Source organism: Sapajus apella, unplaced genomic scaffold (assembly GCF_009761245.1).
Source record: "Sapajus apella isolate SASKATOON/1434 unplaced genomic scaffold, GSC_monkey_1.0 scaffold165, whole genome shotgun sequence".
NCBI classification, from domain to species: domain Eukaryota; kingdom Metazoa; phylum Chordata; class Mammalia; order Primates; family Cebidae; genus Sapajus; species Sapajus apella.
The window spans coordinates 1,945,100-1,960,070 of record NW_022437105.1 but is presented as its reverse complement, the minus strand read 5'-3'; the positions used below and the strand labels follow the sequence as shown (position 1 = coordinate 1,960,070).

General features: G+C 38.6%; 1 protein-coding gene across 1 annotated transcript in view; it reads left to right on the top strand.

Moving 5' to 3' along the window:
* Positions 1–14,971, top strand: part of WDR27 (WD repeat domain 27) — a 266,107-nt gene that overhangs the window by 107,607 nt on the left and 143,529 nt on the right.

Genomic DNA, 14,971 nt, shown 5'->3' with positions numbered 1-14,971 from the left:
TGTTGTAGTTTCTTTTTATTAAAAGATGATAATATTAATTAGTGAAACACCAGATCCTGTGTATTCAATGGTGTGATCCTTTCCTAAGTTAGATCCTTAGGAAACAATGTGCTTATATTAATGAAATTGCTCCCTACTCTCCTCCCACGTTACACATTATGCGCATACGCCTCATAGTGGATTTGGAGCAGGTACTAATGCACATCCATTTGTCCATAATACATTTTAAAAGGCCTGTATTAACTTCCTAGGGATGCCACAAACTACTACAAACTTGGAAGCTTAACCCTTTTCACGTTTGCCCCAGGAATACTCACTGGTGGCCTTGCAGCTGCAGCATTCACCTCAAAATCATGTCACCACAAAATACCTTGCTTTTATTATTATTTTTTCATGGCACTGGTAACTGTGCCATTAACTGTCTTTTGTTTCCATGACTTTGGAAACAAAGACGCCATTCTGTCTATAGCATTCTGTTTTTAGTAGTGGTATTATCATTTACAAAATATAGTAATTCTTGATTGCTGAAAATGCAAAATTCTAGAAAATGTAGCATTTCTTTTCTTTTTTTAATTGCATTTTAGGTTTTGGGGTACATGTGAAGAACATGCAAGATTGTTGCATAGGTACACACATGGCAGTGTGATTTGCTGCCTTCCTCCCCATCACCTATATCTGGCATTTCTCCCCACGCTATCTCTCCCCAGCTCCCCACCCCCGACTGTCCCTCCCTTATTACGCCCAGCAGACCCCAGTGTGTGGTGCTCCCCTCCCTGTGTCCATGTGTTCTTATCGTTCAACACCCACCTATGAGTGAGAACATGCAGTGTTTGATTTTCTGTTCTTGTATCTGTTTGCTGAGAATGGTGGTTTCCAGAGTCATCCAAACATGAACTCATCGTTTTTGATGGCTGCATAATATTCCATGGTGTATATGTGCCACATTTTCCCTATCCAGTCTATCGTCGATGGGCATTTGGGTTGGTTCCAGGTCTTTGCTATTGTAAACAGTGCTGCAATGAACATTCGTGTGCATGTGTCCTTATAGTAGAACAATTTATAATCCTTTGGATATATACCAAGTAATGGGATTGCTGGGTCAAATGGAATTTCTATGTCTAGGTCCTAAAGGAATCGCCACACTGTCTTCCACAATGGTTGAACTAATTTACACTCCCACCAGCAGTATAAAAGTGTTCCTATTTTTCCACATCCTCTCCAGCATCTGTTTTCTCCAGATTTTTTAATGATCGCCATTCTAACTGGCATGAGATGGTATCTCAATGTAGTTTTGATTTGCATTTCTCTAATGACCAGTGATGATAAGCATTTTTTCATATGTTTGTTGGCCTCATGTATGTCTTCTTTTGTAAAGTGTGTGTTCATATCCTTCACCCACTTTTGAATGGGCTTGCTTGTTTTTTTCTTGTAGATCTGTTTTAGTTCTTTGTAGATTCTGGATATCAGCCCTTTGTCAGATGGGTAGATTGCAAACATTTTTTCCCATTCTGTTGGTTGCCCATTCACTCTTATGACTGTTTCTTTTGCCATGCAGAAGCTGTGGAGTTTGATTAGGTCCCATTTGTCTATTTTGGCTTTTGTTGCCAATGCTTTTGGTGTTTTGGTCATGAAGTCCTTGCCTACGCCTATGTCCTGAATGGTTTTGCCTAGATTTTCTTCTAGGGTTTTTATGGTGTTAGGTCTTATGTTTAAGTCTTTAATCCATCTGGAGTTAATTTTAGTGTAAGGTGTCAGGAAGGGGTCCAGTTTCTGCTTTCCGTACATGGCTAGCCAGTTTTCTCAACACCATTTATTAAACAGGGAATCCTTTCCCCATTGCTTGTTTTTTTCAGGTTTGTCAAAGATCAGATGGTTGTAGATGTGTGGTGTTGCCTCCAAGGCCTCTGTTCTGTTCCATTGGTCTATATGTCTGTTTTGGTACCAGTACCATGCTGTTTTGATTACTGTAGCCTTGTGGTATATTTTGAAGTCTGGAAGCGTGATGTGTCCCACTTTGTTCTTTTTGCTTAGAATTGAGTTGGCTATGTGGACTCTCTTTTCGTTCCATATGAAGTTTAAGGTGCTTTTTCCAGTTCTGTGAAGAAGGTGATTGGTAGCTTGATGGGGATAGCGTAGAATCTGTAAATTACTTTGGGCAGTATGGCCATTTTAACGATACTGATTCTTCCTAACCACAAGCATGGAATGCTTTTCCATCTGTTTGTGTCCTCTCTTATTTCGTTGAGCAGTGGTTTGTAGTTCTCTTTGAAGAGGTCTTTTATATCCTTTGTTAGTTGTATTCCTAGGTATTTTATTCCCTTTGTAGCAATTGTGAATGTCAGTTAGTTCTTGATGTGGCTCTCTTTAAGTCTGTTATTGGCATATAGCAATGCTTATGATTTTTGTACATTGATTTTGTATCCTGAGACTTTGCTGAAGTTGCTCATCAGTTTCAGGAGATATTGGGCTGAGATGATGGGGTCATCTAGATATATAATCATGTCGTCTGCAAACAGAGACAATCTGACTTCCTACTTTCCTATTTGAATACCCTTTATTTCTTTTTCTTGCCTGATTGCTCTGGATTGAACTTCCAATACTATATTGAATAGGAGTGGTGAGAGAGGGCATCCTTGTCTAGTGCCAGATTTCAAAGGGAATGCTTCCAGTTTTTGCCCATTCAGTGTGATATTGGCTGTTGGTTTGTCATAAATAGCTTTTATTATTTTCAGGTATGTTCCGCCAATACCTAGTTTATTGAGGGTTTTTAGCATAAAGGGCTGTTGAATTTTGTCAAAGGCCTTCATCAATTGAGATAATCATGTGGTTTTTGTCTTTGGTTCTGTTTAAGTAGTGTATTACGTTTATAGACTTGCGTATGTTGAACCAGCCTTGCATCCCCGGGATGAAGCCTGCTTGATCATGATGGATAAGCTTTTTGATGTGCTGTTGCAGTCAGTTTGCCAGTATTTTATTGAAGATTTTTGGATCTATGTTCATCATGGATATTGGCCTGAAGTTTTCTTTTCTTGATGAGTCGCTGCCATGTTTTGGTATCAGGATGATGTTGTTCTCATAAAATGATTTGGGAAGGATACCCTCTTTTTGGATTATTTGGAATAGTTTCAGAAGGAATGGTACCAGCTCCTCTTTGTATGTCTGGTAGAATTCAGCTGTGAACCCATCTGGACCTGGGCTTTTTTTGGGTGGCAGGCTCTTAATTGCTGCCTCAACTTCAGACTTTGTTATTGTTCTATTCAGGGTTTTGACTTCTTCCTGATATAGCCTTGGGAGGATGCAAGTGACCAAGAATTTATCTATTTCTTTCAGGTTTACTGGTTTATGTGCATAGAGTTGTTTCTAATAATCTCTGATGATGGTTTGTATTTCTGTGGAATCTGTGGTGATATCCCCTTTATCATTTTTTTATTGCATCAATTTGATTCTTCTCTCTTTTCTTTTTTATTAATCTGGCTAGTGGTCTATTTTGTTGATCTTTTCAAAAAACCAGCTCCTGGATTTATTGATTTTTTGAAGGGTTTTTTGTGTCTCTATCTCCTTCAGTTCTGCTCTGATCTTAGTTATTTCTTGTCTTCTGCTAGGTTTTGAGATTTTTTGATCTTGCTCCTCGAGCTCTTTCAATTTTGATGATAGGGTGTCGATTTTAGATCTTTCCTCACTTCTCATGTGGGCATTTATTGCTATAAATTTCCCTCTAGACACTGCTTTAAAGGTGTCTCAGAGATTCTGTTACATTGTTTTTTCATTCATGTTGGTTTCGAAGAACATCTTTATTTCTGCCTTCATTTCATTGTTTATCCAGTCAACATTCAAGAGCCAGTTGTTCAGTTTCCATGAAGCTGTGTGGTTCTGAGTTAGTTTCTGAATTCTGAGTTCTAACTTGATTGCACTGTGGTCTGAGAGACTGTTTGTTATGATTTCCGTTCTTTTGCATTTGCTGAGGAGTGATTTACTCCCAATTATGTGGTCAATTTTAGAGTATGTGCGATGTGGTGCTGCGAAGAATGTATATTCTGTGGATTTGGGGTGGAGAGTTCTGTAAATGTCTATTAGGTTTCCTTGGTCCAGGTCTGAGTTCAAGTCCTTGTTAATTTTCTGTCCTGTTGATCTAATATTGACAATGGGGTGTCAAGGTTTCCTACTATGATTGTGTGGGAGGCTAAGTCTCTTTGTAAGTCATTAAGAACTTGCTTTATGTATCTGGGTGCTCCTGTATTGGGTGCATATGTATTTAGAATTGTTAGCTCTTCCTGTTTTCTTGTTGCATTGATCCTTTACCATTATGTAATGTCCTTCTTTTTCTCTTTTGATCTTTGTTGCTTTAAAACCTATTTTATCAGAGATGAGAATTGCAACTCCTGCTTTTTTTTGCTCTCCATTTGCTTGGTATATCTTCCTGCATCCCTTTATTTTGAGCCTTTGAGTATCCTTGCATGTGAGATGGGTTTCCTGGATACAGCACACTGATGGGTTTTGGCTTTTTATCCAATTTGCCAGTCTGTGTCTTTTGATTGGGGCATTTAGTCCATTTACATTTAGGGATAATATTGTTATGTGTGAATTTGATACTGCCATTTTGATGCTAGCTGACTGTTTTGTTCTTTAGTTGATGCAGATTCTTGATTGTGTTGATGCTCTTTACCTTTTAGTATGTTTTTGGAGTGGCTGGTACTGGTTATTCCTTTATATGTTTAGTGCCTCTTTTGGGAGCTCTTGTAAAGCAGGTCCAGTGGTGATGAAATCTCTGAGTACTTCCTTGTTCGCAAAGGATTTTAGTTTTCCTTCACTTATGAAGCTTAGTTTGGTTGGATAGGAGATTCTGGGTTGAAAGTTCTTTTCTTTAAGGATGTTGAATATTGGCCCCCACTCTCTTCTGGCTTGTAGGGTTTCTGCTGAGAGATCTGCTGTGAGTCTGATGGGCTTCCCTTTGTGGGTAACCCGACCTTTCTCTCTGGCTGCCCTTAGTATTTTCTCCTTCATTTCAACCCTGGTGAATCTGACGATTACGTGCCTTCGGGTTGCTCTTCTTGAGGAATATCTTTGTGGTGTTCTCTGTATTTCCTGGACTTGAATATTGGCCTGCCTTGCTAGGTTGGGGAATTTTTCCTGGATAATATCCTGAAAAGTATTTTCCAGCTTGGATTCATTTTCTCCGTCATATTCAGGTACACCTATTAAATGTAGATCAGGTCTTTTCACATAGTCCTATTTTTCTTGGAGACTTTGTTCATTCCTTTTTACCAATTTTTCTGTAATCTTGCCTTCTCGTTTTATTTCATTGAGTTGAACTTCAACTTCTTATATCCTTTCTTCTGCTTGGTCATTTTGGCTGTTGAAACTTGTGTGTGCTTCACGAATTTCTTGTGTTGTGTTTTTCAGCTCCGTCAATTCACTTATATTCCTAAGTTGTTTATTCTCATTAGCATTTCATCAAATCTTTTTTCATCGTTCTTAGTTTCTTTGCATTGGGTTAGAACATATTCTTTTAGCTCCGAGAAATTTCTTATTACCCACCTTCTGAAGCCTGATTCTGTCAGTTCATCACACTCATTCTCCATCCAGTCTTGTTCCCTTGCTGGTGAGGAGCTGTGATCCCTTATAGAAGGAGAGGCATTTTGGTTTCGGGTGTTTTCATCCTTTTTGCGCTGGTTTCTTTCTATCTTTGTGGATTTATCCACCTGTTGTCTTTGTAGTTGTTAACTTTCAGATTGGGTCTCTGAGTGGATGTCCAGTTTGTTGATCATGAAGTTATCTCTTTCTGTTTCTTAGTTTTCCTTCTAACAGTCAGGCACCTCTGCTGTAGCACTGCTGAGGTCCTCTCCAGGCCCTGCTTGCCTGGGGATCACCTGCAGAGGATGCAGAATGTAATGGTTGCTGCCAGTTTCTTCTTCTGCTATCTTTGTCCCAGAAGGATACCCACCAGACGTCAGTCTCAGGTCTCCTTTATGAAGTGACTCTTTGGATATATGGCAGTCAGAGAGCTTCTTGGGGAAACAGTCTGTCCTTTATGGGAGCTCAGGTGCTGAGCTGTGAGCTCCCTCGTTCATTCAGAACTACTGGGCAGGTACATTTAAGTCTGCTGCAGCAGTACTCATAACCGCCCCTGCCTTTTTCTTTCCCAGGTGCTCGGTCCCATGGAGTTAGGGCTTTAATTATGAGTTTCTGTTGTGCTGCTGGCTTTTTTCAGGGCTGCCCTGCCCAGTGAGGAGGCAGCCTAGTCACTGTCTGCTGCAGAGGCTTTGCTAAGCTGCTGTGGGCTCCACGCAGCTGCCATGTGAACTTCCCTGAAGTCCTGTTTATATGGGTATAGTTAGAACTGTGTTGGCAATGGTGGCCCACCTCTATAATGGCGGACTCTCTCTGTAATGGCAGGCTGCCTTGGCAATGGCGGGCTGCCTCGGCAATGGCGGGCTGCCTCAGCAATGGCAGACTACCTCCATAATGGTGGACTGCCTTGGTAATGGCAGACTCCCTCTCCCACAGAGCTGGACCGTCCTGGGTTCAGCTGTGCTTATTGTGAAACTCTCAATCCAGAGCATTTTGGATTGCTGTTTTTTGTGTGGGGGTGGGAGCAGCCAAGCCTGATCACCGGTGTCCCTGCCTCAGAGCATTTTTTTTTTTTTTTTTAAGTTGAACGGTCGAGTCTGTCTCCCAGGTGTTCCAGTTGCCTGTTAAAAAGGCGCCGGAATCTGTGTGATTTCCCATGTGACAACCCACTGCAGGGGCCGAAACAGCCGCGCTGAGATTCGTGGTGCTTTTTTGCCCAGAAATCTCCTGGCCTGGCTCCCCATTTCATTCCCCTTTTATATCAGTTGAATGGGCAACTCTGTCTCCCAGGAGCTCCAATCGCCAGCTAAAACGGCACCCAGACCCGTGTATTTTGTACAGAGAACCTCTGTGCCAGGGCGCCGGCCAACACAGCCATGCTGGCCAAAACAGCTGCGCTGGCAACCCATTGGACTCCTCCACCTGGGAATCTCCTGGTCCATGGGCAATAAAAATCCATCCGGAAATGCGGCATCCACTCACCCTCTGCACTTTCGCTGTGAGCTGCAATCCTGAGCTGCTCCTAATCGGCCATCTTGGATCAAAAATGTAGCATTTCTATGTGTCATGTTTATATCTTTCCTGAATAGTTATTGGCTAAGATTCATTTAATGAATCTCAGTTTTCTGAAATAGATGATTCTGATAATTCAGATGATTCTGATGTTGGTTCTGTTTGGAAATAACTTCAAGAACAGTTTTTATATTTTATTTTCACATTGAAAATCAGTCAGATTTGCTTCAGTTAAATGAGCACTGGCAGTAACCAGCATTTTAAAATCCTAACCAGGAAAAGAATTAAAAAAAACATTTATTTTCTGCCAGCTCTGGAGGCCAGAAGTGTGAGATGGAAGCGTCAGCAGGGCTGGCCCCTTCTGCTGGGTCTGAGGGAGGAAACTTCCACGCTTCCCTGGCCTCTGTGGCTGCCACAGTCCCTGGGATTCCCTGGTGTGTGGCTGCATCACACTAGCCTCTGCCTCTGTCTCCAAGTGGCCTTTCCTCCTCTGTGTGTCACTGGTCTCCCTGTTCTTTCTCTTGGGAAACACTAGCTAGGTTTGAATGTCTCCTCTAGAGCTTGTGTTGAAATTTACTTGCCATTGTAAATTGTATTGTATTCAGAGACGGGACCCTTAAGAGGTGATTAGGCCTTGAGGGCTGGCCCTCCTGCAAGGATGAATGCAATTACCATGAGAAGGGGGGTCCTTACAAAGGTCGAGTGTGTCCCCTCTTGCCTCTAGGCCCTTTCGCCTTCTGCTGTTTGATTATGCAGAAGGGAGGCCTTGCCAGATTTTGGCTCTTTGACCTTGGACTTTCCAGCCACCAAGACTGTAAGAACATACATTTCTATTCTTTGTATATTACCCAGTTTGAGGTATTGTGTTATAGCAGCACAAAACAGACCAAGACAACACTGATAGTGGATTTATAGCCCACCCTAAATCCAAGCTGATCTGAATACCCTTAAGTTAATTACATCTGCAAAAATCTTATTTCCAAGTAAGATCACATTCATAGGTACTGGGGGTTATGACTTGAAAATATTTTAAGCCTTACAGACAGTTCACTTTGTCACTGGTCTATAAGGCTTCTCTAAAAACAGAATATGGGTGTATGTGTTCCCTCCAAATTCCCATGTGGAAACCTTCATCCCAGGATGATGGTATTAGAGGAGATGAGGTCTTTGGGAGGTGATTAGATCTTGAGGAACCCACATGGATGGAATTAGTCCCTTATAAAAGAGCCTCCAGAGAGCTCCCTCATCTCTTCCACCACCTGAGTACACAGGGAGAAGGCACTGTCTGTGAACCAGAGATTCCATCCTCATCAAACACCAAATTGACTGGCACCTTGACCTTGGACTTCCCAGCTTTCAGAAATGAATGTGTGTTGTTTATAAGCTACTGAGCTTATAGTATTTTGCTATAGCGGCCTGAGGGTATAAAAATAACGTATGAGGACATTCCAAAAATTGAAGAGAATCATAAAGTTTATTTGGAAAAAAATTACAGTTGATCTGAGAGACAGTTTTATTTTCTAAACTTTTTTTTCTTATTCAATTTAACTGGCAAGAATTAAATTTAAGAACATTGAAACATTTTCTTATGGAAAATAGGAAAAGTTATTCTAAAATTTTGCTAGTTTATGATTAAGTAAACATGCCACTCTGCCATCCTCAGCCTCTGCTGTGGCTGATATTGGTGCTCCTCTCTGAACACAGTGGTGTTACCATTTGAAAAATGTTTAGAAATGGACACCTGTGTTTTTGTTTTTCAAAGAAAACAATGCGTTATAGAACATAACTACCATGCAGCCAATAAGTTATTTCAAGATTTATTAAAGCAATTCTAAAGGTTAAATTAAGCAACTTTTATTTAACAGTATTGCCAGTTTGCCACCATTTGGATGTACATGACAATAAGTGACTTTTTTGCAATTTTGAACATCCCTCCCACCAGCCCCCACCACCACCAACAACAAAATGATGGAATTTTTGTTTTTTTTTCCTCTAATTTTTTCTCTGTATCCAGTCATGTACCCAAGATTTCTACCAATTCAAATCTACTCATCAAATCTACTTCTCTTTTGGAACTTCCTATTGCCTATGATATCTTCCTGGCTTTCATTTGTTTCAAAGACTTGAGCACTCCCTGTATGTTGCCCAGGAAATTAATGAGATTTCTTAAGTATGCATGATTCCTTTAGGAGCCAAATGTAAGTGAACTGTGTACATTGAATTTTCTTGAAATTTTTTGGTCACCATTTTTTATGTTCAACATATATGTGAGTGCAATTCTCAATATAGGTAGGTCACTGGAATAGGTAGCACACTAGAGGCATATTTCTTCATTTGGTGTGAATTCCAGTTTCTCATTAGAAACAAATGCAGCCAGAAAATGGTGAAACAGCATTTTTAAAGTGCTATGAGAACTGTCAAGTCAGAATTCCATGCACATAAAATATACTTTAGGAACAAAGGCAAAATAATCTATGATGAAAGAAAACTAAGAGAATTCATAGCTGGCACAGCTCACTCATTCGGCTCAGGCCGCCATAGCAAAATTCCAAATACTGGGTGGCCTAAACAACAGGAATTATTTATCAAGCCTCTGGAGGCTGCAAGTCCGAGATGAAGGTGCCTGCCTGTTCCTGGTGTGGGCTCTCCTCCTGGCTTGCAGATGGCTATCTTCTCCTATGTCCTTACATGTCCTCTTCCTATAAGGGCCCTAATCCCATCCTGGAGACCACTCTGTCATGTCCCCATCTAAATCTAATTACCTTTCAAAAGCCACACCTCCAAATGTGATCACATAGGGGTTTAGGGTTTTAACAAATACACTTGGGGTTACCTTTAATCCATAGCACTTATGCGATACATTTTTCTGATAATTTAAAAAATTAAATGAACTAAAATTTGTGTATTTCAATGGATTTTATCTGTTCTGAAGTGTACTTAGATATTAATACAGTCACTCAAGCTTTTATTTTATTAGTGTTTATGTGGTATATCTTCCTCTAAACTTTGATTTATCCATGTCATGACATTTAACTTTGCTTTTCTTAATAGAAAGCCTAAGTTAAGTTTTATTTTTTAATTAATATGACAAATTCTCTTTAATTGGTGTGTTTAGTCCTTTTGTATTTAATGTAATTATTGGTACATTTGAATGTAGCCTACTATTTTTTTGTTTGCTTCCTCTTTCACTTTTCCTGTCCCCTTTTAGATTAATACTTTTTGAATTCTCTTTTAATTTATCTTTGTTTTGTTTTGTTTGTTTTGAGATGAAGTCTCCCTCTGTCGCCTAGGCCGGAGTGCGGTGGCACGATCTTGGCTCACTGCAACATATGCCTCGTGGGTTCGAGTGATTCACTTGCCTCAGCCTCCCAAGTAGCTGGGACTGCAGACGTGTGCCACCACGCCCCCGCTAATTTTTGTATTTTTAGTAGAGACATGGTTTCACCATGTTGGCCAGGTTGGTCTCGAACTCCTGACCTAAAGCCATCTGCCTTCCTCGGCCTCCCAAAGTGCTGGGATTATAGGTGTGAGGTACCACGCCTGGCCTAATTTATGTATTTTAAAACCATATCTCTTTGTACAGTGCTGTGTACATGTATGTGTGGTGGTTCTGGAGATCACAATACATATGCCTAATGTCTTGTTAGTCTTCTTAGAGATTGTTCTTGATTTCTAGTGAAATTGAAGACCTTAACACCAAATTGGTCCCTGTAGCCTTCCCATTCTGTATTGTAGCTGTCATAGGTATTACATCTACATGTGTTCAGAACTCCATCACAAAATGTTATACTTTTTAATATTTCAACAATTATACATATTTTAAAGGACTTTAGAGGAAAATAATAGTGTAATATATTCATTTAGACACTTACCAATTTCTGCTTTCTTCTTCATCCCTTAAGTTTCAAGTTTCCATTTAACATTAGTATAGTTTTTCTTTTTGGCCTGGAGAATTTTTTTAGCATTTGTTTTTATGCATTTCTACTGGCTATGAATTCCCTTAGTTTTCTTTCATCGTACATTATCTTTATTTTGCTTTCACTGCTAAAACATGTTTTCACTGTGGCTGGAATTCTGACTTGACAGTTCTTACATCACTTTAAACATGTTATGTCACTGGCTTCTGGCTGTATTTGTTTTTAATGAGAAATCTGAAGTCATTCCATTCGCTGTTGAAATAGGCAGGTGTAAAGTTGGGAATGTAAATCAAAACTCTACAGATAAAGACTAATGATCAGTATAGAGATTTATTACTAACACTAGTGAAGTGTTAGTAATAAATAAGATGCCCATGAAGAGTGGGTACAATGAGTAAACCAAAAGGTAGTGAGTAGAATTCCGGAGAACCTTGACAGTTGAAGCCAGTGGGGAGAAACAGAAGGAAAAGATTCTAGAGGAAAATGGAAGTGGGGGTTCCTGTGAGGGCCAAGGAAAGCTGCAGCTCAGTGAAGGGGAAAGATTCAACAGGCTGTGGCAGCAGCAAAGATTGGAATAATCAGTGATGAACAGAGGCCTCAGAAGATGAGCAGGTAGCTGAGGACTGAACAGGAGAAAACGAAATGAGGATGGCACTGAGTGTTCCTTACAAATGGTACATTTAAAGTGGAATAATTAATAAATTATTTATTTTGCAAGAATAAAAATACTGTTTTTATCATTAACAATATTATATGTCTATTTTAGTAAAACTTTTTTTATCAGGATATCTTCTTATGTTGACTCAGCAGATATCAATACTTGCTTTTCCTCTTATTCACAAATAAGGCAAAGGTAAAATTAATATACCTGTACATTTCAAGCAGGCTTCTTAAATAATATCACACACCTTCTAGATTCTCTTGGACGTTTTATTTGAGACCTTTTAGTGTTGATCAATTAGAGTAAAAAATAAATCACAGAAATGTGTATTTGCTTAATTAATACTGAATATAGTTGCTTCCTAACGACTATGAAGGATAAGATAAAGACCACTGGAATAAACTAATGTATTTCAAATGAAGACAACTATTTTTGGAGATGAGTGCTGCACTGAGATTTAAGTCCAGAATTATTTACCTATTCATTATGTGTCCTCTGCATAGACAACACACATCTTTGTGACTTTAAATACTGCAGAAAAAAACATTTGAAAAAACAGTGACAGAAAAATTCTCAAGTAAAAGATACACAATTTCAGAGTCAAAGCTTTCAGTGAATCCCAAACATGATCAATTAAAATAACATTGTTCATTATAGTTTCTCTTACCCTTAAAATGGACTTGGCCTTTGAAATTCTCCAACTCTATATTCCGGTGCTTTGAAACATCTCTTATTTCTCATCATTTAATTAGTCCAGACTTGCATGTTCTCTTGCCTGATAAATATTAACTGGTCTCCATTACTAAATTCTCTTTTTCTATACTGTTTCCAAAATTATCTTCTTCATATTCAGGCTCAGCACCGGCTATGGTGGAGTAGCTTAGAACTGACTAGAGTGCCTATCAGAACTACTACACAAAACTAGGTTTAACTAGGGTGTGAGATGCAAGGGGGCAGCTGACATTTTGCAGCTACTTTTTCTCTGAAGGAGTTTGCCCACAAGGAGAAGATACCTATGTTTCAGGCAAAGGCCATACAGAGGGATGCAGCGCTCGCTCTCTCTCTCTCTCTCTCTCTCTCTCTCTCTCTCTCTCGGTGTGTATGAAGGGTAAGAGGTGAAGTTGTGTATAAAAATTGGCAGACTTTTTTTGATATTGCAGGGATGTAGAGATAAAAACTTGAAAACTTTAGGGCCATGGAAGGTCAAGTGCCATGCCTGACACTACCATTATTCCTGTCAACATATTTTATTCAATTCTGGAGCTAAGGAGGGCAAGAAACTGATAAGCTCAGCAGAAAACCTTTAGAAGCAGAGTGGGGGGGGTTTAACAATATTTCAGGGCTGAGGATACAAATATTAGATGTCAGTATCTGCTAGTGGGGTGGGAGTTCCCAATGGACGCCTTAGCTTACCCCCGGATAAACCAGGAGTTAATGGAATCTGACCGAAGCCGCAATCCAGCCTTGAGTCTGCTCAACTCTGTTTATAGTAAGGAAGTCTTCTGTTCATCTGCCCACCTTTCTGGAGTACAGTAACATAATTTTGAGCTTCAGGAATTTTTTTTATACGTAGTATTCAGCTTTCAGTCAAAAATTATAAATATGTCAAGAGATAGAGCAAAAAAATGAGAAAAAAATAATAGAAACAATACTATGGGTGACCCAGATATTGGACTTAGCAGACAAGAATTTAAAAATAACCGTAATTAATATATACAAGGAAATAGAGTACAAGTCAGAGACCATAGATATAAGGGTGGATAATTTTATCACATAATTGGAATTTTCTAGAACTGAAAGATATATCATTTGAAATTAAAACTGTAAAGACAGAAATGTTGAAAGGAGGAGGATGGGAAATAAAGCTCATATGATAACTTTAGTGTAAAGTAGATTTGGGGTCTTAATGCATTACTAGAAATAATGAGGGACATTTAATAATGACAAAGATGCCAATCTGTGTAGAAAATGTCATAAACCTGTGTGCACCCAATAACATAGTTTCAAAATATATAAAGTAAAAGTGATATAACTCTAAGAAGAAAAAGAAGTATCCTCAATCATCATGGAAGACTTTAACAAACTTCTGTTAATGACTAGAAAGAAAACAGATTATTGATGATCATGACACTTTTTCATGTAAATACTATTACACTTTTCTTTGTAAATACTATGTGTTTACAATATTCTGCCAGTTCTCTATGTAGAGCCAAGATCTTATGTGTGGCTTAAAAGGACTTTTATAACGTGCCTTCAAATTGCCTATCTACCTTCTCTCTCTATTTTTTTCTATATATACTACTTTCTGTGTCATACAACTTCTGGATATCACAGTCCTTTTTATAATACAAAAAAAAAAAATGAGAATGAACCAATATTCTCACAGACAGCAAGACTACACCAGAAAAATTTGTCTTCTAAAGAAGTGAAAACTAATGATATATTTGCAAATTAGCTTTAAAAAGTTAAGAAAACACATAAAACATCAGGAATTGCTAGACAACAGGAATATATGAAATTAGAACTGATGGAAGTTAGGAAAGCATTAGAAAAAAATTCAGAAATAAAGACCAAATGAAAAGGAATACAATAGAAGGCAAATTCTCCAGAGAGCACAATAGGGAAAAAGGATACCAATGAGAAAAGCAAATAAAGAAAATGATAAAAGAAATTCAGGATGAAAGGGTAGATATAGAAGTTTGGCAAAAGAAATTCAACCTGCATATAAATGAGTCCCTGGATAAATTTTTAAAACAGGTATTAAACAGAATAAATATTTTTTTAAAAATACAAAAATATATTTCCTAAATTTAAAAAAATTTAGTTAAATCTAAATATTGAATACATGCCTGGGAAAACTGACTCAGACTAGTTTGCAAAGAAATATAGCTTAATAAATCTATTTGACTATAAACATTAACAATAAAACACCTTTGTGGATCCATGAACATGTTCAAATGCTTATAAGGGAAAGAGTATCAGCTTGGATTGAACTTTTGTAAATCATCATTTTTTCTTGTTAAAAAACATTGGGAAGAACATATTTAACATACTCAAAAAGAGAATCTGAGTCAAAAATTTTACTATCTAGCTAAATTGTTTCTTGAGTATAAAACCAGACACACAGTTGTGAATCTGCCAGAACTGAATGGTGTTTGCTTGAGTTATATTGAATAAAAAAGCTTTATAAAATGAAGGTAAGGCTGAGTGAAATGGCTCATGCCTGTAATCTCAGCACTTTTGGAGGCTGAGGCAAGTGGATCACAAGGTCAGGAGTTCGAGACCAGCCTGACCAACATGGTAAAACCCCATT